At 41.3% G+C, this 27934-nt stretch overlaps 1 protein-coding gene across 5 annotated transcripts in view; it reads left to right on the plus strand.

Moving 5' to 3' along the window:
• Positions 1 to 26570, plus strand: part of LOC124556606 — a 445831-nt gene extending 419261 nt beyond the window's left edge. For all 5 annotated transcript variants that reach the window (XR_006968629.1, XR_006968630.1, XR_006968631.1 and 2 more), the window contains 3 exons: positions 17909 to 18016; positions 25180 to 25342; positions 26163 to 26570. The gene's annotated coding sequence lies outside the window, so the exon portion shown is untranslated. The remainder of the gene's footprint in view (positions 1 to 17908; positions 18017 to 25179; positions 25343 to 26162) is intronic.
• The last annotated feature ends 1364 nt before the right edge of the window (positions 26571 to 27934 follow it).

The raw sequence follows: 27934 nt of genomic DNA on the forward strand, positions 1-27934 counted from the left end.
CCAGGCGTATCAAGGCCATTATTACGGCCAGAGGTGGTTGTTCTGGGTACTGATTTCTCAGGATCTATGCACCCAAAATGCGTGAAAATGTAATCACATGTCAATTCTAGTATAATATATTTGACCAATGAGTACCCGTTTATCATCTGCATTTCTTCTTGGTGTAGCAGTTTTAATGGCCAGTAGTGTACGACTACTAACTGGGGGCGATGGGGTGGTGCAGTGTCTTGCTGAAGGTATTCCTGGGGGATGTTTTATCTCATATTTATCGAGAACGACTTGCGCAACGAATAGTTCCATATCACTGGAAAAGAGCACGGACCACTCCTGTTTACAAAAAGGGTAACAGATAGGAAGAACAGAATTGTAGACCGACATTGTTGACATCGGCCTGTTGCAGGCTCTTCAGCCCCCTGTGTGCCACTCCCATAGGGAACGTGAAGACAAAATTTGACTATACAGTACGCACAGAGCCATTTCACCAGTCGTTCTTCCCGCTATACATATACAACTGGAATGGGAAGAAACCCATATACACTCCTGGAAATGGAAAAAAGAACACATTGACACCGGTGTGTCAGACCCACCATACTTGCTCCGGACACTGCGAGAGGGCTGTACAAGCAATGATCACACGCACGGCACAGCGGACACACCAGGAACCGCGGTGTTGGCCGTCGAATGGCGCTAGCTGCGCAGCATTTGTGCACCGCCGCCGTCAGTGTCAGCCAGTTTGCCGTGGCATACGGAGCTCCATCGCAGTCTTTAACACTGGTAGCATGCCGCGACAGCGTGGACGTGAACCGTATGTGCAGTTGACTGACTTTGAGCGAGGGCGTATAGTGGGCATGCGGGAGGCCGGGTGGACGTACCGCCGAATTGCTCAACACGTGGGGCGTGAGATCTCCACAGTACATCGATGTTGTCGCCAGTGGTCGGCGGAAGGTGCAAGTGCCCGTCGACCCGGGACCGGACCGCAGCGACGCACGGATGCACACCAAGACCGTAGGATCCTACGCAGTGCCGTAGGGGACCGCACCGCCACTTCCCAGCAAATTAGGGACACTGTTGCTCCTGGGGTATCGGCGAGGACCATTCGCAACCGTCTCCATGAAGCTGGGCTACGGTCCCGCACACCGTTAGGCCGTCTTCCGCTCACGCCCCAACATCGTGCAGCCCGCCTCCAGTGGTGTCGCGACAGGCGTCAATGGAGGGACGAATGGAGACGTGTCGTCTTCAGCGATGAGAGTCGCTTCTGCCTTGGTGCCAATTATGGTCGTATGCGTGTTTGGCGCCGTGCAGGTGAGCGCCACAATCAGGACTGCATACGACCGAGACACACAGGGCCAACACCCGGCATCATGGTGTGGGAAGCGATCTCCTACACTGGCCGTACACCACTGGTGATCGTCGAGGGGACACTGAACAGTGCACGGTACATCCAAACCGTCATCGAACCCATCGTTCTACCATTCCTAGACCGGCAAGGGAACTTGCTGTTCCAACAGGACAATGCACGTCCGCATGTATCCCGTGCCACCCAACGTGCTCTAGAAGGTGTAAGTCAACTACCCTGGCCAGCAAGATCTCCGGATCTGTCTCCCATTGAGCATGTTTGGGACTGGATGAAGCGTCGTCTCACGCGGTCTGCACGTCCAGCACGAACGCTGGTCCAACTGAGGCGCCAGGTGGAAATGGCATGGCAAGCCGTTCCACAGGACTACATCCAGCATCTCTACGATCGTCTCCATGGGAGAATAGCAGCCTGCATTGCTGCGAAAGGTGGATATACACTGTACTAGTGCCGACATTGTGCATGCTCTGTTGCCTGTGTCTATGTGCCTGTGGTTCTGTCAGCGTGATCATGTGATGTACCTGACCCCAGGAATGTGTCAATAAAGTTTCCCCTTCCTGGGACAATGAATTCACGGTGTTCTTATTTCAATTTCCAGGAGTGTATTTAGTATCACGACACGAACTTAACGGTGGTTTGCAGGGTATGTATGTATATGTAAATTAGCTGACCGATGCTTAAATGCTACTTCTGAGTGTGGGATCCTTACCAGCTAAAACTGATAGAGGAAATAGAGAAGATCCGAAAAACACGGCATGTTCCTTCATGGGTCCGTTTAGAAGTGTCGAAAGCGTCACTGATGTACTCATTTCTCTCCAGGGACAGATGCTACGAGAGAGACATTGTGCATCATGGAGTGATTAACTATTAAAATTCAGAGGGCATTCATTTCGCAAAGAGTTAACCAACATATTGTTTCCTCCTACATACATTTCGCGAAAAGAGCAGAAACGTAAAATGAGAGAGATTTGAGATCATATGAGGGCTCCCAGCAGTTGTTATTCTCGTGTACCATTTGCGGCTGGGATAGGAATAGTCCAGAAACGAAGGATATTAGGGGAAAAAGTTCCTGTGGTCGTAAATTTTTGTTCAGTAGAGGGAGGGAGTGGCCAACAACCTTGCCACAGGAGTAACACCTGTACCCGTTAAATCACCAAAGTTAAGCGCTGTCGGGCTTTGCTAGCATCTGGATGAGACTGTCCGGGTCTGCTCTCAGCCCTTGCGAAACCAATTGAGGAGTTACTTGAAGTGAAAAAGTCAGAGCGACAGATGTCCTATTCTGAGTGGTTTCCGACATAGAACGCATTGAATGTACCTTTTTTTTTTTTTTTTTTGAGACAGTGATGCATACATACATGTCTTACCCATCCAGCGTCTTTGATGTTTTATTCTAGCCACACCTACCCCATTCCTTTCAGCCTCTCTGTACTGGATGTCTTTCCGCCATTCAACTGGCCCACTGAACAAGCAGCTGTCCATGGTATGTTGCGAATGAATTAGTGTGAGGGTTTCAGAGTGTATCAGAGAGAAGCATCGGTTAACTGTGTTTGGCTGGGTGTGTAAGACATATATATGCGCTATTAGGCCAAAAACAAATGATAGCTTGGAAACCATTCGGAATAGGGAATATGTCCATCTGAGGCTTTTTGTTTCAAATGAACGTTCCTGTCATATTCGTGAATGTTTACCTTTCCCCCTGGGACGCCCTGTATAAACCTGAGCTCAGTGAAGGTTCCATATAGAATAACTAATAATCAATTTTCCCCCGCTCTGTAGAACGTTGTGTACACGTTTACATATACTCTGGCCATATGTGTTTATTGCCATAGTATTATCTGTAACACGTACCTGTGTTACATGTAGTGTTGATACACCCTGTGGAAAACTCCCATCTGCACACTGCTTTGCAAGTTATTTGTAAGGTGCACTATGGGAGGGTTGGTGCAGCTTTGTGGAAGACCCTGTACATGCTTTTTGCGACGTAGTGAGGTAGAAAGAGTAGGGATTCGTCCTATCGCTCTTCGGTTTGCAGAGCCACAAGGGAAGGAAGTGCATGAAACAAATCCAACAACCTGCGTTCCCATCTGCAATAACACTTCACCCCCCCACCCCTCCCCCCTGTCGCCCCAACCCCTCAGCCTCTCGCACATCAGAACACAATTTGTCTCTCGTATGTTTCTACTGCACTTGGCTGTGGTACACACATTGAATATTTGTTCCTAGCCCACTTCATTTAACAATATACTTTCATTTTATACCGTTGAAACACTGTTTTTGATAATTTGCGATTTTTCCATCTCGAGCTACACAAAACTGTAAGTCCTAGAGCAAAAATTAAGAGTACCTGTCTTGCAGGAAATTTAATGTAGTTTAATTTTCTACTAGGAGACATTTTTCTCTAGAAGCCTTGGATTTCGAATTATTCAATAAAAACATTAAAAAGTTATCTTTAAACGTGTTCCCACCACCAGTCTCACATCCTACTTGTCAGGAGTTGTATGTTGTTCATGGCACTCTCTCCTACTACTGTAAAATTTACGACTGCACGATTTTTTCCCTTATTCAGCTTGTTTTCATCTTCGTTAAATGGGCTAGAAAGGAGAAAGTGACAGTTGTAACCAATGTTCCCGCCGCCACACACTATAAGTTCGCTAGCGGAGTATACAGGGAGATTCTTATTAACGTTTAAAAACCTCGGAAGCGACGTAGATGACGCTGAGACAAGTAATTTAATATAAGACACATGGGGTCGCAAGTGTCGGGAAATGACCCAAAAGCGGCTGACAGATGTTGAGCATGTGACGTTACCAGGTGACGTACCCCGCCGCACGTACGGCGCTTGAGCCTTTCGGTCTGTCGCACCTGATCATACCAGCCCAATACAAGTACTCATCTCAGTGTGGCTCCGAGCCTACCCGCGTGGAGCTGAGGATTCGAGTCTTGCTTCTGGCAGGCAGTATTTTTTTTTCCATGCCTTTAGACAGTTATATGCGTACATGAAGGTAAGATTTATTATTTTGTTTAACGGTCTCGTGAAATCCGCTGGCTTATTGTAAAGCACAGTACAGCAAAAACCTACCGTATTGCGTCACATGTAAATAATGAGTATAAGTAAGCTTCCGAATTGCGTAGTTGCCAGCAACGACCTACGGTTTCTTTATAAATAATGTCTGTAAACGAAAAAAGAAGGGGCAAAAGGAAAGAAACACAAAAACTAGAACAGCTTGTACTTGGTTATAGCCAACGGCCTGGCCGCAGTGGTAACATCGGTTCCTGTCAGAACATCGAAGTCAAGCGCTGTCGAGCTGGGCTAGCACTTGGATGGGTGGCCATCCGGTCTGGCGAGTGCTGTTGGCAAGCGGGATGCACTCAACCCTTGTGAAACAAACCGAGGAGCTACTTGATTGAGAAGTACCGGCTCCGGTCTCGGAAACTGACGTACGACCGGGAGAGCGGTGTGCTGACCACATGCCCCTCGATATCCGTATCCAGTGACGCCTGTGGGCTGAGGATGACACGACGGCCGGTCGGTACCGTTGGGCCTTCGTGGCCTGTTCGGGCGGAGTTTAGTTTAGTTTTACTTGGTTATAGCGAGGAAAATACTTTCGTAACTTAAACCTTTATAACAGAGCACATTCACAAAAAGTGTTCGAGATTTGCACCATTTGCCCGAACGCAAGTATTGCGTCACTGATCACCACTTGACTCCCAAGCCCAACCGTTGCATGTACGGCGGCATACGTCATCTGGTGGCGTCACGTGTTCAATATTTCTCATCCATTTTTGGGGTGTTTGCCGATATTTGCGACCCCATAAGTCTTACATTGTCCGCAGCTCGTGGTCGTGCGGTAGCGTTCTCGCTTGCCACGCGCGGGTTCCCGGGTTCGATTCCCGGCGGGGTCAGGGATTTTCTCTGCCTCGTGATGACTGGGTGTTGTGTGATGTCCTTAGGTTAGTTAGGTTTAAGTAGTTCTAAGTTCTAGGGGACTGATGACCATAGATGTTTAGACCCATAGCGCTCAGACCCATTTTTTTTTTTTTTTGTCTTATATTATTTTAATTGTCTCAGCGTCACCTACGTCTCTTCGGTAGTTTTTAAACGGTAACAAGAATTAACTTTTAGATGTAAATGCACACGTTGTCGATTATTTTACTCCAATTTTTCACTCTTACGTTTCCGCAGGACGTGCCAGCGGCATTTCATGACACAGAAAAAGTGCACCTTTTTCTAGCGTAAAGGGGATTAGAAACAAGGGCGGATTAAAAAAAAAAAAGGCCTAAAATCCTTCAAGAATGCGAAAGAATGTTTCTAAAAGGTACAGGTAAACTTGTTCAACTAGTGTTTTTACTTTTGTAACAGTCTCATTTCTTCTACGTCTGCATCTATAAAATCATATACTACTCAAACCACTGTACAGTACGTGGCGGAGGGTATATCTTACCAATATTATTTACATTATTTCCTATTGCATTCGCATATTCAACGAGGGAGAAATTACTATCTATATGGCTCTGCATGCGCCCTACTCTCCGATTCACGTGGCCGCTAAATTATACAGTCCTATATTTGTGGCAACATAACAGCCACACAGTCGTCTTCCAGTACGGATTCTCTATTGTATAATATTCTGGGGAAATACTGCAGAAGTTGAAAAAGTTCAAAAACGAGCAGTGAGGTTGATATCTGGAGTTACTAACAGAACATCTGGCACGAATCTTTTCAAGTCTATCCCTATCATTTCAAAAAATCATGGCTTGGAATTTTTTTAATTTTACACGTCTAGTTCCATAGGACCAAACTGAGGAACAAATCTCCATGGTCATGGAACGAGTCAGTAAATGGAATTACAACAGAAAAGTAATAACAAATAAAATAAAATGTTTATGAAACCTAAAAAGACGACCAGCTATAAATTTCTATAAACGCAGTCAGTAATATAACATAGGAATCAGCTTAATTTTTCAACGGACTCCTCGACAGAATAGGAGTGATTCATGAGGAGACCAGTTGAGATTTGAAAGCGCGTTGGTTACTGCTAATATTTTTGTTTTCTTGTGGTAGCTTAATTAAAATGGATGCAGCAGAATACTGTACGCTTTTCTGTACAAGAGTCAAGGACGTGCTGTCCAAATGGAGACTGGTTTTCTGCCTAGTATTAACTGAATGAAAGCTGCTAATTCTTGGGAATAAGCTGATATTGTTAACAGTAAACGATATTAAAGAATATATGTTTTGAGAGACCAGTGTCAGAATATCCGTACTAATGAACAGGGACCGACAAGAGGGTTGCGAACTTACACCACTTATTGGCCGAACCGACCGTTTCTAAACCAAAAATACCCTTTGAGAATGGGAAAAGTTACCCCAAAATACAACACCATACGTCCTAAGAGAATGAAAATAAGCAAAGTAGACTACTTTTCATGTCGAACTGTCATTTACTTCGGATATTGTTCTCATAGTACAAATGGCAGCATTAAGTCTTTGAACAAGTTCCTGAACATGGGCTTTCCACGAAAGTTTGGTATCTATCTGATCACCTAGAAATTTGAACTGTTCAGTCTCACTAATCATATGCCCACTTTGTGTAACTAAAACGCCGGGTTTGTTGAATTGGGTGTTAGAAAATGTAAAACCTGAGTCTTACTATGATTTAGCGTTAATTTATTTTCTATAAGCCATGAACTTATGCCTTGGACCGCACTATTTGAAACAGTGACAACGTTGCACACAACATCCTTTACTACCAAGTTAGTGTCGTCAGCAAACAGAAATATTTTAGAATCATCTGTAATACTAGAAGGCATACCATTTACAGAAATAAGGAACAGGAGTGGCCGCAGAACTGATCCTTGGGGCACTCCCCATTTAACCATACCCCACTCCGACCCCACATCATAGCCATTCTCGGCACTGTGGGGAATGACTTCTTGCTGTCTGTTCTAGTTGGAAACTATTTGAGATAGAGAATCGTGGTTTGTAGTAAACCGTTTAGCAACTCTCAAAGTATTTTTTCTTTGTCCTGTTTTGCAGATTAGACTTAGAGTGCATCAACATGGCGACAGTTCTGAAGAAGGCGCAACGTGTCACCTGGTATGCAGGATACAAATCTGTGACAATGGGACTGTGGATTTATTGATGCCAGTATGGGAGAGCATGACGGAAGAAAACAAGCACCGTGTGGTGGTTCAAAAACTTTACAGATACGGGCAGTGCCAGACACCTTCCCCGAAGTAAACGTCACTCTATGTTTCCAGTACCTACTGACAGAATGCAAGCTGCATTTCATCGAGGATCGCGTGAGCACACCAGCAGTGACGTTGCTGCCCTTCGTGCACGAATCAGTGGAGCAATCAGAACTGCTACTGCTGCAATATTGACCTGTGAATAGACAGAACTCGGTGTCCTACGAGCAACGGATGGGGCACGCTCTGAAACTCTGGCATAACAGAAAAAATCTTTGAGAGGCGCTAAAAGTTGCAACGAAAAAAATGGTTCAAATGGCTCTAAGCACTATGGGACTTAACATATGAGGTCATCGGTTTCCTACACTTAGAACTACTTAAACCTAACTAACCTAAGGACATCACACACATCCATGCCCGAGGCGTTTGAACATGCGAGCTACATACTGACTGGATGTTTTGTTTTGCCATTATTTTAATTGTCTTATCCTGAATTACATAATTTCATTTTTTTTAAATCCTATGGGACTTAACTGCTAAGGTCATCAGTCTCTAAGCTTACACACTACTTAACCTAAATTATCCTAAGAACAAACACACACACCCACACCCGAGGGAGGACTCGAACCTCCGCCGGGACCAGCCGCACAGTCCAAGACTGCAGCGCCCCTGACCGCTCGGCTAATCCCGCGCGGCAATTTCATTTATGTTTTTGCTATTTTCTCTGAGTATTAATCCGTATTTTAAAGTGATTGAAAAAAGGCAAAATACGCTATCCTTACATAGTCAAAGGTGACACACTGTTAAATGTTCAATGGTTATGCCTAAAAATGTTACATTTTATTTTTCTATTTTTGCACTCTTTGATAGACTGAATATCATATTCTGTATCTTATTTACGTTTAATAGTTAACCATGTGCATTAAACCAGGATGCTACACTTTCTCCCACAAAACTCGTTCTTTTGAAAACGACTTTAAATGCGTAGATTATAGACAGAAAAATAGTATCATCTGCGTACATATATGTATTTACATCTATATTATCCCGTAAGTTATTTATTTGTATCAGGTATGGAAGAGGTCCTAATTTTGATGCTTGTGGCACCCCATGTTTAACATCAAGTGTGTTTGATAACTGACCTCCTGAACTTACCACCTGCTTTCTGTCATCGAGGTATGATTAGTCTTAGACTTTTGCCACAAACTACATAGTATTCTAGTTTGGAGAGCAAAACATGGTGGTGAACACAGTCGAAGGCGTTACACAGGCCACATAATGTTACCTGTGTGCGAGTTCACTATTATTCCCCTCAGATCACAGCGGCATGATTCTGGCCTTGTGACCGGGTCAGTTAGCCTGCTGGTAGATGCTATCACCGCTGGGGAAGAGAGAAAGCACGAAGGGATGCAGATGGTCCGCAGTAATGTTCACCAATTACTGCCACGGGTCATATGGAAGTCCAGGTGTATGTCCTCCTCAGCTTAATACTGCCCCCACGCCTGAGTTCGCGGCGCGATGCAAGTTTCCAGCAGGCGTTCGCCTGGGTGTTGGTGAATCAGGACACTACTATCTACATGATGTAACAAGAAACTTTATTCATCCAACCAGGTAACACGCTTCCATTGATTCACAGTCCTTTCCCGATCATCCTGTACCCCCTTTAATCAAAACTGACAATGTCACTGAGTCAACGTGGAGACACAATGGGGACATCTACAACGGAATTTGATGTTTAAAAATATGTGTGGAACTCCGTGCTCCAAAACGTTTTTGCGTTCAGTAGCATTGTACTCTGTCGTTATATCTGCCACAATTCACTACCTAACCTAGTTAGGAAGGAGGTAAGTCTCCGTCCTCCACAATCTGCGATGAGACCTGGACGTCCAACACCCTATCGCACCAACTCGTGATTTTACATCAGTCTCTAATGACCCCGATGTCGACGGGACGTTAAATCCTAATCTTCTTTGTTCTGAGGTTTCACCGTCCTTAGACAGCCGACCAGCCTCCCCGTTTCCGAGATGCTCATTCCCAGATGCCAGGCCATAGACACCTGTCCTTTATCAAAGTTGCTTGTGTCACTGGATTTCCCTATTTTCGGTCCATTCGTCTCTGCTCTGCTTAGACTCAGCTGAAAAAAGCTGGGATAGCGATATGCACATATACAGATGGCGATAGTATCGCGTACACAAGGTATATGTGAAAATGTTTCTGCCGTGATTATGGCCACACGATGCGAATTAAAATACTTCAAACACGGAATGGTAGCTGGAGCTAGATGCATGGGACATTCCATTTCGGAAATCATTATGGAATTCAATAATGCGAGATCCACAGTGTCAAGGATGTGCCGAGAATACCAAATTTCAGGTATTACCTCTCATCACGGACAATGCAGTGGCCGACGGCCTTCACTTAACGACCGAGAGCAGCAGCGTCAGGGTAGAGTTATCAGTGCGTGAGATAACCGGAGATGTCAATGTGGGACGTAGGGTGAACGTATCCGTTAGGACAGAGAGGCGAAATTTGGGGTTAATGGGCTGAGACAGCAAACGCGCTATGCGAGAGCCTTTGCTAACAGCATGATATTGCCCGCAGCGCCTCTCCTGAGCTCGTGACCAAATCGGTTGGATCCTAGATGACTAGAAAATCGTAGCCTGGTCAGATGAGTCCAGATTTCAGTTGGTAAGAGCTAATGGCAGTGTTTGAGTGTGGCGCAGACCCCACAAACCGTGACTCCAAGTTGTCAATGAGGTACGATGCAAGTTGGTGCTGGCTCCCTAATGGTGTGAGCTACATGTACGTGGAATGGACTGAGCTTTCTGGTCCAACTGAACCGTTCATTGACTGGAACTGGTTATGTTCGGTTACTTGGAGACATTGGCAGCCATTCGTGGACTTCGTGTTCTCAGACAACGATGGAATTTTTACACTCCTGGAAATTGAAATAAGAACACCGTGAATTCATTGTCCCAGGAAGGGGAAACTTTATTGACACATTCCTGGGGTCAGATACATCACATGATCACACTGACAGAACCACAGGCACATAGACACAGGCAACAGAGCATGCACAATGTCGGCACTAGTACAGTGTATATCCACCTTTCGCAGCAATGCAGGCTGCTATTCTCCCATGGAGACGATCGTAGAGATGCTGGATGTAGTCCTGTGGAACGGCTTGCCATGCCATTTCCACCTGCCGCCTCAGTTGGACCAGCGTTCGTGCTGGACGTGCAGACCGCGTGAGACGACGCTTCATCCAGTCCCAAACATGCTCAATGGGGGACAGATCCGGAGATCTTGCTGGCCAGGGTAGTTGACTTACACCTTCTAGAGCACGTTGCGTGGCACGGGATACATGCGGACGTGCATTGTCCTGTTGGAACAGCAAGTTCCCTTGCCGGTCTAGGAATGGTAGAACGATGGGTTCGATGACGGTTTGGATGTACCGTGCACCATTCAGTGTCCCCTCGACGATCACCAGTGGTGTACGGCCAGTGTAGGAGATCGCTCCCCACACCATGATGCCGGGTGTTGGCCCTGTGTGCCTCGGTCGTATGCAGTCCTGATTGTGGCGCTCACCTGCACGGCGCCAAACACGCATACGACCATCATTGGCACCAAGGCAGAAGCGACTCTCATCGCTGAAGACGACACGTCTCCATTCGTCCCTCCATTCACGCCTGTCGCGACACCACTGGAGGCGGGCTGCACGATGTTGAGGCGTGAGCGGAAGACGGCCTAACGGTGTGCGGGACCGTAGCCCAGCTTCATGGAGACGGTTGCGAATGGTCCTCGCCGATACCCCAGGAGCAACAGTGTCCCTAATTTGCTGGGAAGTGGCGGTGCGGTCCCCTACGGCACTGCGTAGGATCCTACGGTCTTGGCGTGCATCCGTGCGTCGCTGCGGTCCGGTCCCAGGTCGACATGCACGTGCACCTTCCGCCGACCACTGGCGACAACATCGATGTACTGTGGAGACCTCACGCCCCACGTGTTGAGCAATTCGGCGGTACGTCCACCCGGCCTCCCGCATGCCCACTATACGCCCTCGCTCAAAGTCCGTCAACTGCACATACGGTTCACGTCCACGCTGTCGCGGCGTGCTACCAGTGTTAAAGACTGCGATGGAGCTCCGTATGCCACGGCAAACTGGCTGACACTGACGGCGGCGGTGCACAAATGCTGCGCAGCTAGCGCCATTCGACGGCCAACACCGCGGTTCCTGGTGTGTCCGCTGTGCCGTGCGTGTGATCATTGCTTGTACAGCCCTCTCGCAGTGTCCGGAGCAAGTATGGTGGGTCTGACACACCGGTGTCAATGTGTTCTTTTTTCCATTTCCAGGAGTGTATGAGTACCGATGTGCCGAGTCATCTGGCTACAATTTTATGATACTGGTTTGAAGAATATTCGGGACAATTCGAGAGAATGATTTGGCCACCCAGACATGAATCCCATCAATTACTAACGGGGCATACCGGTAATCAAGAAGCCAGTTCGTACACAAAATCCTTCATTGGCAACGTTTTCGCGATTATGGATGGCTATAGAGACAGCAGGTGTGAAAGAGTTACAGTGTGCTTGGAGCACAATATGGTGATCCTCCTGTGGCAGCCAGATAAGTATGCCTGCACTCACGTTCCCATGCATTTCAACACTGCACAACTGTCACATCTGAATGTCCCACAAATCTAGGTATTTCATGATTCGATCAGCTGGCCAAATGGATTCCCACTGTGAGGCCTCTGTCAAAACTCTGTCAGATGTTGGTAACACTGTCACATGCGAATATACAACGTCTCCATGTTCTTCATAGAGGCTACTCAACATCTGTCAAACCTGTCACATACCCTGCCTGGTCTGGCAACATCAATAAACACGAACACCACTAATGCACTCTGGTGGCTGTTCTAACTATCGCAGAGAATTGAAATTTTAATCATTTACATACTCATCGATGGTGTGTCCACGTCTGAAAAGTTAGATTTCCACATTCTACCTAAAGCTCTTACAACAAATAACAGGAAATTTTCTTTGAAAACAAAATGTGTGATTTCCTTTTACAATCCGAGCTGGTGCTTTGTCCCCAGTGACCTCATCATCAAGGTATTAACCCCTAACCTCCTTCCTTTCTTTCAATTTAAGTGTTCTACGAAGCACCATAATGTCTGTGATGGTGCTGCAGAACAAGATACACCTCCATACCTGAAATGGTATAGCTGTAATTCGTTTCATTGTTGTTGTTGTTGTTGTGGTCTTCAGTCCTCAGACTGGTTTGATGCAGCTCTCCATGCTACTCTATCCTGTGCAATCTTTTCATCTCCCAGTACTTACTGCAGCCTATATCCTTCTGAATCTGCTTAGCGTATTCATCTCTTGGTCTTCCTCTACGATTTTTACCCTCCACGCTGCCCTCCAATACTAAATTGGTGATCCCTCAATGTCTCAGAACATGTCCTACCATCCGATCCCTTCTTCTAGTCAAGTTGTCCCACAAGCTCCTCTTCTCCCCAATTCTGTTCAATACCTCTTCATTAGTTATGTGATCTACCCATCTAATCTTCAGCATTCTTCTGTAGCACCACATTTCAAAAGCTTCTATTCTCTTCTTGTCTAAACTATTTATCGTTCATGTTTCACTTCCATACATGGCTACGCTCCATACAAATACTTTCAGAAATGACTTCCTCACACTTACATCTATAATCTATGTTAACAAATTTCTCTTCTTCAGAAAATATTTCCTTGCCATTGCCAGTCTACATTTTATATCCTCTCTACTTCGACCATCGTCAGTTATTTTGCTCCCCAAATAGCAAAACTCTTTACTACTTTAAGTGTCTCATTTCCTAATCTAATTCCCTCAGCATCACCCGACTTAATTCGACTACATTCCATTATCCTCGTTTTGCTTTTGTTGATGTTCATCTTATATCCTCCTTTTAAGACACTGTCCATTCCATTCAACTGCTCTTCCAAGTCCTTTTCTGTCTCTGACAGAATTACAATGTCATCGGCGAACCTTAAAGTTTTAATTTGTTCTCGATGGATTTTAATACCTACTCCGAACTTTTCATTTCATACAAAATGTTACTAACTCCATTTTCTCCCTTCATTAGCTTTCCTCATGTTTACATTAACATTTTACACAATCACTATTATTATTATTATTATTCTTTCTTTCTTTTCTCAGACGTTATGTCTGGTCAAAAATGGAAAGTGACGCGGACCTTGATCAAGCGTGACTTCCTTTTAACTGTACGGTATATGTTATATTGCATTTAGGAACTTTTGGGTAATTGAACATGTATCAATAATTACGGATTTCTGTAGTTGTATATATAAGTTTGGATGTAGCTGTATTGCATTGATGTACTGGTGGATATTGTGTGGTATGACTCCTGTAGTGGATAGTATAATTGGTATAATGTCAACTTTATCCTGATGCCACATGTCCTTGACTTCCTCAGCCAGTTGGATGTATTTTTCAATTTTTTCTCCTGTTTTCTTTTGTATATTTGTTGTATTGCGTATGGATATTTCGATTAGTTGTGTTAATTTCTTCTTTTTATTGGTGATTATGGTGTCAGGTTTGTTATGTGGTGTTGTTTTATCCGTTATAATGGTTCTGTTCCAGTATAATTTGTATTCATCATTCTCCATTACATTTTGTGGTGCATACATGTATGTGGGAACGTGTTGTTTTATAAGTTTATGTTGTAAGGCAAGCTGTTGATGTATTATTTTTGCTACATTGTCATGTCTTCTTGGGTATTCTGTATTTGCTAGTAGTGTACACCCGCTTGTGATGTGAGCTGCTGTTTCTATTTGTTGTTTGCAAAGTCTGCATTTATCTGTTGTGGCATTGGGATCTTTAATAATATGCCTGCTGTAATATCTGGTGTTTATTGTTTGATCCTGTATTGCAATCATGAATCCTTCCGTCTCACTGTATATATTGCCTTTTCTTAGCCATGTGTTGGATGCATCTTGATCGATGTGTGGCTGTGTTAGATGATACGGGTGCTTGCCATGTAGTGTTTTCTTTTTCCAATTTACTTTCTTCATATCTGTTGATGTTATGTGATCTAAAGGGTTGTAGAAGTGGTTATGAAATTGCAGTGGTGTAGCCGATGTATTTATATGAGTGATTGCTTCGTGTATTTTGCTACTTTCTGCTCATTCTATAAAGAATTTTCTTAAATTGTCTACCTGTCCATAATGTAGGTTTTTTATGCAGTGGTGTAGCCGATGTATTTATATGAGTGATTGCTTCGTGTATTTTGCTACTTTCTGCTCATTCTATAAAGAATTTTCTTAAATTGTCTACCTGTCCATAATGTAGGTTTTTTATGTCGATAAATCCCCTTCCTCCTTCCTTTCTGCTTAATGTGAATCTTTCAGTTGCTGAATGTATGTGATGTATTCTATATTTGTGGCATTGTGATCGTCTAAGTGTATTGAGTGCTTCTAGGTCTGTGTTACTCCATTTCACTACTCCAAATGAGTAGGTCAATATTGGTATAGCATAAGTATTTATAGCTTTTGTCTTGTTTCTTGCTGTCAGTTCTGTTTTCAGTATTTTTGTTAGTCTTTGTCTATATTTTTCTTTTAGTTCTTCTTTAATATTTGTATTATCTCTTCCTATTTTTTGTCTGTATCCTAGATATTTATAGGCATCTGTCTTTTCCATCGCTTCTATGCAGTTGCTGTGGTTATCCAATATGTAATCTTCTTGTTTAGTGTGTTTTCCCTTGACTATGCTATTTTTCTTACATTTGTCTGTTCCAAAAGCCGTATTTATATCATTGCTGAATACTTCTGTTATCTTTAGTAATTGGTTGAGTTGTTGATTTGTTGCTGCCAGTAGTTTTAGATCATCCATGTATAGCAGATGTGTGATTTTGTGTGGGTATGTTCCAGTAATATTGTATCCATAATTTGTATTATTTAGCATGTTGGATAGTGGGTTCAGAGCAAGGCAGAACCAGAAAGGACTTAATGAGTCTCCTTGGTATATTCCACGCTTAATCTGTATTGGCTGTGATGTGATATTATTTGAATTTGTTTGGATATTAAGTGTGGTTTTCCAATTTTTCATTACTGTGTTTAGGAACAGTATCAATTTAGGATCTACTTTGTATATTTCCAATATTTGTAGTAACCATGAGTGGGGTACACTATCAAAAGCTTTTTGGTAATCAATGTATGCGTAGTGTAGCAACCTTTGTTTAGTTTTAGCTTGATATATCACCTCTGCATCTATTATCAGTTGCTCTTTACATCCTCGTGCTCCATTGCAACAGTCTTTTTGTTCTTCATTTATAATTTTGTTCTGCGTTGTATGTGTCATAAATTTCTATGTAATGATTGAAGTTAATATTTTGTATATTGTTGGTAGGCATGTTATGGGGTGATATTTAGCTGGATTTGCTGTGTCTGCTTGATCTTTAGGTTTCAGATAAGTTATTCCATGTGTAAGTGTATCAGGGAATGTGTATGGGTCTGCAATGTAACTGTTAAATAATTTAGTTAGATGTGAATGTGTTGAGGTGAACTTCTTTAGCCAGAAATTTGGTATTTTATCTTTTCCAGGGGCTTTCCAATTGTGAGTAGAATTAATTGCTTGGGTGACTTCATGTTGCAAAATTATCACTTCAGGCATTTGTGGTATCATCTTGTACGTATCTGTTTCTGCTTGTATCCACCTATCCACCGTGCATGCCTGTTATGTTGTACTGGGTTTGACCATATGTTGATCCAGAAGTGTTCCATGTCTGTTATGTTTGGTGGATTGTCTATTTTAATGTGTGTGTTATCTATTGTCTGGTAAAATTTCTTTTGGTTTGTGTTGAATGTTTGGTTTTGTTTCCTTCTATTTTCACTTTTTTTGTATCTTCTAAGTTGTCTGGCCAATGCTTGTAATTTCTGCTTCTTTTCATCTAATTGCTCTATCACTTCTTGTTGTGAGATTTTACCTAACCTTTTTCATTTTTTTTCTGACATTTCATTTCTTATAAATTGTGTTAGCTGTCCAATGTCTTTTCTCAGTTTTTCTATTCTGATCTGTAGCGTGTGTTGCCAAGCTGGTTTTGTGGGTTTCTTCTGTGTGTTGGTTGGTTCTGATCTCTGCCTAGTGTGTATATTTAGTGTAGCGAGTGCTCCTATATAAACCAGTAGTTGTAACTCTTCCATAGTTATGTTTTCATTTATTTTGTTGTGTATGATTGTGTTGATAGTTTTTATTGTTGTTTCGACTTGTGGGTTATTTGGTGGTCTATGCAAGAATGGTCTAATGTCTGTATTTGTGTCTTTGTATTCTATATATGTCAGCTGAAATTTTTCTTCTATATCTAACATGTGTGTCACTTCGTGTTCTATTTGTGCTTGTTCTGGGGGCTGTCTTAAGATTTCATTTTCCTCTGATTGTTTAATTGATGCGTGTTGGTCTTTGTTTGTTTGCTCTGGGATGTTTGAGTCCATTACTGTATTTTCTTCTTCTTCTGATTGCACATTATTTTGTTCCAGTATTTGTTGTACTTGTTGTTTGATGTTTTCTAATTCTGACTAGGGTATCCTGTTATTTTTGATTATTACACGGATCTGATCAGCTAGTAGTTGTTCTGTTAAAAATTTTAATTCTGGGTATCTGGTAATAAATGTTGTGTATACTTGTGATCTGTATCCAGTTGTGTTGGTTCCTAGGTTTGTTGCTTGGTAATAACAGAACATGAGGTGTCGATTAACTTCATCTGACCATCTCATCCTCTGTCTTTGTTTTCCTTCTAGGGTGGTTGCAGGAAGCATATCCTGCAAAACACCTCTATTTGGATTTGAATCATTTTCCAGTTGGCTAGCAGTGTCGTTACCATTGTGGGCGGGCATAGGGTTCAAGCGTCGTCCCCGACCATGACGGCGCTTGTCCGAGGCTTCTTTAGTTCTGTCCTGAACCAACTAATCACACTAAAAGGGAGGTTAGCCCTATTAGTGGTTTGTTCTTTTCGTCACCTTTTACGACTGGCAGAACATACCGGAGGCCTATTCTTTTCCCGGGCCTACACGGGGTTGTTTATTATTATTATTATTATTATTATTATTATTATTGCTCTTATTATTATTATTTTAGTATTATTTTTATATTTTAGCTGCTATTGTTATTCTCAGTAGCATAACTAATTATTTTGCCAGTGGAATTGTTGTAATTGTTTCTGCTTCAGGAATACCTCAGTCTGAGCTAAATAATATTATTCTTGTTATTATTTATGATTGTTAATTAAGCTGGTAACAGAGGTAAAGTAAAGATTTTTGCATGAAAGAACCTTGGTCTCCTGTAGAAGAAAATCACTGGATATGCCTTTTCAGCTAAACGTCTAAAATTCGATGCAGTGCCAGAATGGTCCTTACAGACAAGAAGATGCAGCAGAGGAAATAAGGAAGCGATACAAAGATACCTCTCTTGTTATTTTCATGGTAAGCATTCCTGAAACAGCAAACTTGTCCCTCATATCTTTATACAAAGCATGTAAACAGTTTAGCATAAACATTTCATTTGTGAAGTTTGTTTTTACTAGTCATTAATGCACCAACTTTGCCCTCTATTTTTCCGATTATACTGTAACATCTAGCATCTGTAGAACTGTCTTGAGTTACCAGTGCCTGTGTGATAGTAGCAGCATTTTTTGTAAATATCTTGCCTTGCTACCAACAAGGTAAATTGTCAGCCCCCATTACATTGTGTTGATTTAATGACAGCCACAGATCTGCTCTCAGTATCAGTATGTTGTTTCATGAGAGTGTATCAAGTTATCAATGACAACTTTGAGAGATACAAAAAATTATTAAAAAATATTCTAACAGACATTGCATGCTTATATGATACACAGCATTTTTGCAGCTCTTTTCCTATTTGAAACTAAGAGCTTGAAAGGAAATAAGGGAAAACCGAGAGTCCATGTGTTGGCAGTATAAATAGTCATCTTCATTTGTTCCCTAATGCACGGCCAAGCATATCCAGATGCAAAGACAAACAAATTCCATGGAGTAGCAGGGAATGCATCAAAGTCAGCAGTCAAGGCAGATATTGAACATGATTTTGAGGAAGTACCTCTCATTATCAAATCATGGTACATTAGTATTAATTTTTGTAGGACACATGTAGGTTACTTGTTGTGACACCTTATTTTTGTAGTCCCCCATTTAGATCTGAAAAGTCATTTATTAACACTTGTTTATTACACCCAAACAAAAATATGATGTATCGTTCATAAGTGTTATGAATGCTCTGAATTTTTGAGACTACAAATAAAAACAATCAACAGTAACACACTTTAATTTTGGCAGTGGAAACCACTCATAGGCGACGTGAAAATTAATCACTTAGCCAAATGGTATCACAGTCCATCAAAGTAGAACATAACAGCAGTAGTCTGATGTCTGTATACACAGATCTCAAGCAGGTCCAGATGTAACATGCACAACTCAAAGAATAATCAGTGAAATGCAGAGGCATTGTCGGTAATTTATCTGGTGGCGGAGATGAACACATTCATTTGCAGACAGAAGTGAGACTAGACCAGTGGCCACTTGGCCCTAAATTGGCTGGCTTATGGGCTCATATGACCTGCCAGCTGGAGAAGCTGTGTTGTTTCCCTCTAACAACAGGTTCACCAGATGTAGGATGGAATATTGATAGTACTGCATAATCTATCACTACCTTAATCATGTTTGTTGAGTAATAATCAGATACTTTAATGTAGCTCTTTTCTGATTGTTGAAACTTGGCTGACTTTGGGTTACTATGGAATATTTACTCTTGTTGCCAATGTTAACAACATAACAATTTTGTGTGTCATAGCAACAAAAATTCATTTATTTCAGAAGCTATAAGTTAGCTGCCCTGAGAGAAGGAGGCAGGGCTTGTCATTGCAACCAATGTGCCATAATCCAATTGCAAGCATCTGCAACTTAGCATCTGCCACAGAAAGGCCAACTTAATATACATGATTGGTAGGTAAACTGAGGAACATATCGGATTAACAGGTGTGCTGGAAGATGCTGTGAAGGGCGATTGTAAATATCGGTGGAGTTCCATTTCAAACTACATCAACATTAGCCATATAATAAGAAACATACTTTGATGAACATGGGTTCCATCTCATTCTGTTCTTTCCAACACAATCACACCACACCATCAGCCTATACCAACATGTAGAACAACTCACTACTCCAGGAAGTGTCTCTTCTTGCCTTCAAACTCCAAAGGTGACGGTCATGTGTCCCATCTCATCTGTGTGTAATCTGACACATGGTTAATGGTGATACTTATGTCGGATGAAATGAGAAGATATGATGTACTGATAGCAGCACAGAGCATGTGATGTTGTTGTTGTTGTTGTTGTTGTGGTCTTCAGTCCTGAGACTGGTTTGATGCAGCTCTCCATGCTAGTCTATCCTGTGCAAGCTTCTTCATCTCCCAGTACCTACTGCAGCCTACATCCTTCTGAATATGCTTAGTGTATTCATCTCTTGGTCTCCCTCTACGATTTTTACCCTCCACACTGCCCTCCAATACTAAATTGGTGATCCCTCAATGTCCCAGAACATGTCCTACCAACCGATCCCTTCTTCTAGTAAAGTTGTGCCACAAGCTCCTCATCTCCCCAGTTCGATTCGATACCTCCTCATTAGTTATGTGATCTACCCATCTAATCTTCAGCATTCTTCTGTAGCACCACATTTCGAAAGCTTCTATTCTCTTCTTGTCTAAACTATTTATCGTCCATGTTTCACATCCATACATGGCTACACTCCATACAAATACTTTCAGAAACGACTTCCTGACATTTAAATCTATACTCGATATTAACAAATTTCTCTTCTTCAGAAACGCTTTCCTTGCCATTGCCAGTCTACATTTTATATCCTCTCTACTTCAACCATCATCAGTTATTTTACTACCCAAATAGCAAAACTCCTTTACTACTTTAAGTGTCTCATTTCCTAATCTAATTCCCTCAACATCACCCGACTTAATTCGACTACATTCCATTATCCTCGTTTTGCTTTTGTTGATGTTCATCTTATACTCTCCTTTCAAGACACTGTCCATTCCATTCAACTGCTCTTCCAAGTCCTTTTCTGTCTCTGACAGAATTACAATGTCATTGGTGAACCTCAAAGTTTTTATTTCTTCTCCATGGATTTTAATAACTACTCCAAATTTTTCTTTTGTTTCCTTTATTGCTTGCTCAATATACAGATTGAATAGCATCAGGGATAGGCTACAACCTTGTCTCACTCCCTTCCCAACCACTGCTTCCCTTTCATATCCCTCGACTCTTATAACTGCCATCTGGTTTCTGTACAAATTGTAAATAGCCTTTCGCTCCCTGTATTTTACCCCTGCCACCTTCAGAATTTGAAAGAGAGTATTCCAGTCAACATTGTCAAAAGCTTTCTCTAAGTCTACAAATGCTAGAAACGTAGGTTTGCCTTTCCTTAATCTTTCTTCTAAGATAAGTCGTAGGGTCAGTATTGCCTCACGTGTTCCAACATTTCTACGGAATCCAAACTGATCTTCCCCGAGGTCAGCTTCTATCAGTTTTTCCATTCATCTGTAAAGAATTTGATTAGTATTTTGCAGCTGTGACTTATTAAACTGATAGTTCGGTAATTTTCACATCTGTCCACACCTGTTTTCTTTGGGATTGGAATTATTATATTCTTCTTGAAGTCTGAGGGTATTTCGCCTGTCTCAAACATCTTGCTTACCAGATGGTAGAGTTTTGTCAGGACTGGCTCTCCCAAGGCTGTCAGTAGTTCTAATGGAATGTTGTCTACTCCGGGGGCCTTGTTTCGACTTAGGTCTTTCAGCGCTCTGTCAAACTCTTCACGCAGTATCATATCTCCCATTTCACCTTCATCTACATCCTCTTACATTTCCATAATATTGTCCTCAAGTACATCGCCCTTGTATAGACCCTCTATATACTCCTTCCACCTTTCTGCTTTCCCTTCTTTGCTTAGAGCTGGGTTTCCATCAAAGCTCTTGATATTCATGCAAGTGGTTCTCCTTTCTCCAAAGGTTTCTTTAATTTTCCTGTAGGCAGTATCTATCTTACCCCTAGTGAGATAAGTCTCTACATCCTTACATTTGTCCTCTAGCCATCCTATCCTTTTTGCACTTCCTGTCGATATCATTTTTGAGACGTTTGTATTCCTTTTTGCCTGCTTCATTTACTGCATTTTTATATTTTCTCCTTTCATCAATTAAATTCAATATTTCTTCTGTTACCCAAGGGTTTCTACTAGCCCCCGTCTTTTTACCTATTTGATCCTCTGCTGCCTTCACTATTTCATCCCTCAAAGCTACCCATTCTTCTTCTACTGTATTTCTTTCCCCCATTCCTGTCAACTGTCCCCTTATGCTCTCCCTGTAATTCTGTACAACCTCTAGTTCTTTCAGTTTATCCAGGTCCCATCTCCTCAAATTCCCACCTTTTTGCATTTTCTTCAGTTTTAATCTACAGTTCATAACCAATAGATTGTGGTCAGAGTCCACATCTGCCCCTGGAAATGTCTTACAATTTAAAACCTGGTTCCTAAATCTCTGTCTTACCATTATATAATCTATCTGAAACCTGTCAGTATCTCCAGGCTTCTTCCATGTATACAGCCTCCTTTTATGATTCTTGAACCAAGTGTTAGCTATGATTAAGTTCTGCTCTGTGCAAAATTCTACCAGGCGGCTTCCTCTTTCATTTCTTAGCCCCAATCCATATTCACCTACTACGTTTCCTTCTCTCCCTTTTCCTACTCTCGAATTCCAGTCACCCATGACTATTAAATTTTCATCTCCCTTCACTACCTGAATAATTTCTTTTATCTCATCATACATTTCATCAATTTCTTTGTCATGTGTGGAGCTAGTTGGCATATAAACCTGTGCTACTGTAGTGGGCATAGGCTTCGTGTCTCTCTTGGCCACAATAATGAGTTCACTATGCTGTTTGTAGTAGCTTACCCATACTCCTATTTTTTTTATTCATTATTAAACCTACTCCTGCATTACCCCTATTTGATTTTGTATTTATAACCCTTATTCACCTGACCAAAAGTCTTGTTCCTCCTGCCACCGAACTTCACTAATTCCCACTATATCTAACTTTAACCTATCCATTTCCCTTTTTAAATTTTCTAACCTACCTGCCCGATTAAGGGATCTGACATTCCACGCTCTGATCCGTAGAATGCCAATTTTCTTTCTCCTGATAACGACATCCTCTTGAGTAGTCCCTGCCCGGAGATCAGAATGGGGGACTATTTTACCTCCGGAATATTTTACCCAAGAGGATGCCATCATCATTTAATCATACAGTAAAGCTGCATGCCCTCGGAAAAAATTACAGCTGTAGTTTCCCCTTGCTTTCAGCCGTTCGCAGTACCAGAACAGCAAGGCCATTTTGGTTAGTGTTACAAGGCCAGATCAGTCAATCATCCAGACTGTTGCCCCTGCAACTACTGAAAAGGCTGCTTCCCCTCTTCAGGAACCACTCGTTTCTCTGGCCTCTCAACAGATAACCCTCCGTTGTGGTTGTACCTACGGTACGGCTATCTGTATCGTTGAGGCACGCAAGCCTCCCCACCAACGGCAAGGTCCATGGTTCAGGGGGGGGGGGGGGGGGGGGGGGAGCATGTGATAAATTCTGCAAAACAGCACAATGTGGATTGAAGAATACCACAATGAACACCAAAGAAATAGTGGACAGATGTAATTAATAAAGATATATGTGTTGCAGACCTACATCTAGAAAATGCATTGGACTGAACGAAGTAGTGAATACTAATTCACAAAACAAAACCATTGACCATATGACAATGGTGGGAAGAATAAGAAGAAAGGGTGGTGTAGCATATGTGGTAGTTATTGTAATGTAGCACTGAAATTGAAAGTTATCTGTGATAAACGTATCTACTGGTACAATCCAAGTAACTTATTTTTTGTCTCTCCAACAAATGCACTATCATAAGGAAACACGTACGTACAAAAACTGTTCAAAAGGAAGTTGAGCACAAACTGCATGTCTGCAAATATATGTGAGCTTACATTCAAGGGGTACAGAGAATGAAATGTTTGAAGTGTCATAAAAAAAATTATCATGAAGTAAAAATGAATGCAATAACCGAAATAAAGGGAGTCTGTTGGAAAATGCAAATCTTTGCACATCTGCAAAATCAAAATCAGCTGCTGGGTAACATTCAATATTGTCAATGCAGTAGTCTTCTTATGGGAACACTTTATTAGCCACGATGGCAAATATTGGTACAATGATAACTAGTTTCAACAATTGCCATCTTCAGATCACTTAGTACAAAGTATTAGTTCCTACATCAGTCTCTGAAGTTAGATGCTTTGGCATAACCATGTTTTACAAGTTTACTCTCAGTTAAGGCATTATTATGTTTCACCCAATAGCACTTTGTAACACAATAGGTACATCAAAATGGTACAATAAGCTGTAGCAATATACATACAAAATGTCAAGAAAAATAGTGTACATAAAAACTAACTTAAAGCAGATATTCATCTTCAGTGTACGTCTGTGGAGAAACTAATAATTCTAAGAAAGACAGGACATGGCAGCAATGATATTATGTGTAAGAGCACCTGATAATGGCAATACACTGAAATGGGCTCATTGTAAATAATGTATAATAATCATGTCATTAAAAGATATAGTTTGCAATACAGGCCCCAAAGAACAAAAGTTATTAAATAATGTGTTGCGCTACATCATGCATTGTAACATTCTTGGATCGTCCTTCATTAGTCAATGGAGAGAGCCTGACTGAAGAGTATACACAAGCCCTGGTGTCTTGTTTACTGAACTGCTCTCAGAATGCAGGTTTACTTTTACTTTCTGTATACAGCATAACTTCCTGTGAGAAGTTTATTTATCAATATATTTAAAATTTCCTCACAGCACAAATGAACATAAGATGGATTCTTCCTCTATAGGCTAGAACCAACTTTGTTGATACCATTTAGAAATAACCAGTTTACAATTGCTCTTCTTTTACAGATCAGAAAACTGTTCACAACAGCACAAATGTGGACAACCACACATTTACCCACATTGTATCCTGAGATACTCACTTTTTAAGGCATGACATTTTATTTTACTTCTTGCCTATTTTACAAGGCAAAATGAATTGAATTATTCAGCGTTTTCAAATTTTTAAGGTCATCATTAGATATCCCAATACTTTTACACATAGTAAATGTAAAAAGAGGAAAACAATGTTCCCAGACACCCTGATACATCATGTTAACTCTTGGAGTAACTAATGGTGTAAATAAGAACTCTTAATTAGTTCTATGAAACTTTGAATGCCAGAAATTTGTGGATTTTACATTTATCAACTGTATACTTGTTGATAAAACACACTTTCAGTGCTTCGCATGTTTTGCCATCTGTTTTGGTTTACTTCGTTTGTCTTTCATTTCTGCCTGTTTTCTGTAACTCACACAAAGAATAACTATTGTATTAGTTTCTGACTAGGTTCTTTGTCTACTGAATAATAGAAACAAATGTACTACAATTAAATGAATAAAGGAAGTTTAATTTTCTTAGGAGCAGCAGAAACTTTCCCAGCAGGAGAACAACTTTTTGTCTTTTGGTACAAGCCGACGGACAGCGGAACACAGTAATTATGGAAACCATGCTGTTATTGTCAAACAGCCTTTCAGTGCTGATCATAAAACACAGATGTGTGCACTTCTATGAAATAAAAATAGTAAGTCATTATTCATTTCAGATTATATGGTATTATTGGATTTTTAAAAACTGTGGTCTCTGTTCTGTTTGGATCCTAAAATCAGCTGTAAGTTTGCAGATCTTTTTCTTTTTTTGTGAAAAGTTTGTAGAAGCTAAATGAACAGTGTATAATTATGTTAATATCATTACATTAAATGAACAATGCATGACTATTTTATATGTTATTAAATTAACTTGTTCCAAGTACATACAAAACTGAGACAACTATGTGTTAGGTATAAGCAAATGATGTAGTGCATTTGCTAAGACACAGGTCTCAGATTGAGGAGGATGGAGGCTCACATTGTGTCTGGGCATTTACATTTATATTTTCCAAGGTTTCCTGAAGTCATTTCAGGGTAATCCCAGAATGGTTTCTTCAACAAGATCATGGCCAACCACCTGTGCTGTCTTCTCCACCTTAAACACACGTTTATTCTTATGTTTGTATATATAACTTATGTTTTTCTTGCATTAAGCTGGTGGATCCTACATCACTGTAAAATGATCCCTAGACAAATAAATTAAAAGCACTGTTGCTAAAATTATGAGTGATAGAGAGCAGGAACATTCCTAGATGGCATGCCAAAGCAAGAACTAACTGAGCATGAAAATTTGGTAACTGTATTACCTTTTCATCACCCATAGCACCATCTTCTAGTTGACACTCAAAAGGAAATTAAGACTGTTTTATTATTGAATTTTACAGTATCTCAGAGTAAGCATTGATTATGTAATGTATATAATAAGGAGGTACTAAATATATTAGCATAGTAAAACTGTAGAATTGTATGTTTCAGGTACCAAAAAAACCATCAGTGAAGAGAAAAGTCTACAATAAACACCTTACAATAACAAAACATGGAGTATAACATGAAAATTAAGCTACAGTATTGCAAAATGGACTTACATTTCAACAAACAAACATTTTTGTGAACACATGGTCATTATTTGGTACAGAATTAACCAAATAAGGTGGTGCCATCATAAAGTAGGAGTGCAATTACAAATCTCCATGTAGCCCTCTGGATTTAGTATTTCTGTGGTTTCTGTAATGCGATCCAAGCAAATTTCAGTATGATTCCCTCTACAAGACCATTACCTACTCGTTTCCTCCTGCATCCTTGTCCTTAATTTCAGTGGGGCACTGAACTAGAACTTTTTGTTGCATGTAAAGTTATACATCACATTAAAGAAATGTGCTGCAAGATGCATCTCTTTTATTGATATGCCATGACTATTTCAAATTTGTGCCAGTAAGGATAGCATTAATTTCACTGCAGTGAATTTACTTCTATTTCTTCACCTGTTGTACTTCAATCAGCAATCCAGTTTATGTGTCTGATGTAATTTATTTGTAATTATAGGTTTTCTTTGTAAGTGTAAGTTGCAGCAGTAAGTATTATACATACCTAATAAAGGCTTGTAAACAGAGATTAATCTTCAGTTGTGTCTTGTGTCTGAATTTCTGCTAATTTATAACTAAATCACAACCGTTGTTAAACTTTCACTTCCTTTATAATCTTATTAGCATGTTTAGTCTGTCATGTTAACATTGTTATCTCATTTTTAATTACATTTTTATTTTTTTCTTAAGGGCTTCGTTCGTACTTTACTTTTGATTTTAGGCTGAGGTTATCACTCATTAGCATACCAGATATGTTCCATAGGGTTTGGATCAGGTGAGTCCAGTGGCCAAGACATCAATGTGAGTTCACTAGCATGCACCCCAAACCACTGTAGCATGATTCTGGCCTTGTATCACAGACAGTTATCCTGCTGCAAGATGCTATCTACATCGGGGAAGACATGAAGCATAAAGGGGTGCAGGTGGTCGACAGTAATTTTCACCTAATCCACACCTGTCTTAGTGCCTTTGATTACTAACACAGGTCCTATGGAAGCTCCAGAGAATGTCCCCCATAGCATACTACTGTTCTCACTGGCCTATGCCTGTGGCATGGTGCACGTTTTGACTAGATATTTGCCTGTATTATGGCCTATCTGGACACAACCATTGACCTGTTCTAACAAGAAATACGATTTATTTCCTATTGGGCATGTGGAGCACCTTGATGCAGGTTCTGCAGCTGTATTATTGGTTTTGAATAAAATTCCAGTATCAGTCACACTTTTCTCTTTATTTTAAAAACCACGACCAGTTTTTCCACCGAGGTTGTTATCCAATGGCATATGTCGCGTGCTCTGAGAGACTGCCAGTTGACCTGTGTTCTCTCAGGATGCCTCACATATACCACTGGATAATGGCCTTGGAGCTGAAACTGGTTGTAGTTTTTAAAATGAAAATATAACACGACTTATCTGACCAGGTGACACATTTCCACTGACCCACAGTTCAACTTCTATGATCCTGTGCCCACTTCAGTCACAATTGACAATGTTATTCGGTCAATGTGGTAACACATAGGGGTGTTCTGCTGTGGAGTCCCATGATCAACAATGTGTGCTGAACAATGTGCTCTGAAACGCTTGTGCCTGGACCAGTGTTATATTCTGACTTCATATCTGTCACAGAGTGCTGCCTATCCTGCTTTACAGACATGATAAGCCT

This window comes from Schistocerca americana, chromosome X (genome assembly GCF_021461395.2).
Source record: "Schistocerca americana isolate TAMUIC-IGC-003095 chromosome X, iqSchAmer2.1, whole genome shotgun sequence".
Taxonomy (NCBI): Eukaryota; Metazoa; Arthropoda; class Insecta; order Orthoptera; family Acrididae; genus Schistocerca; species Schistocerca americana.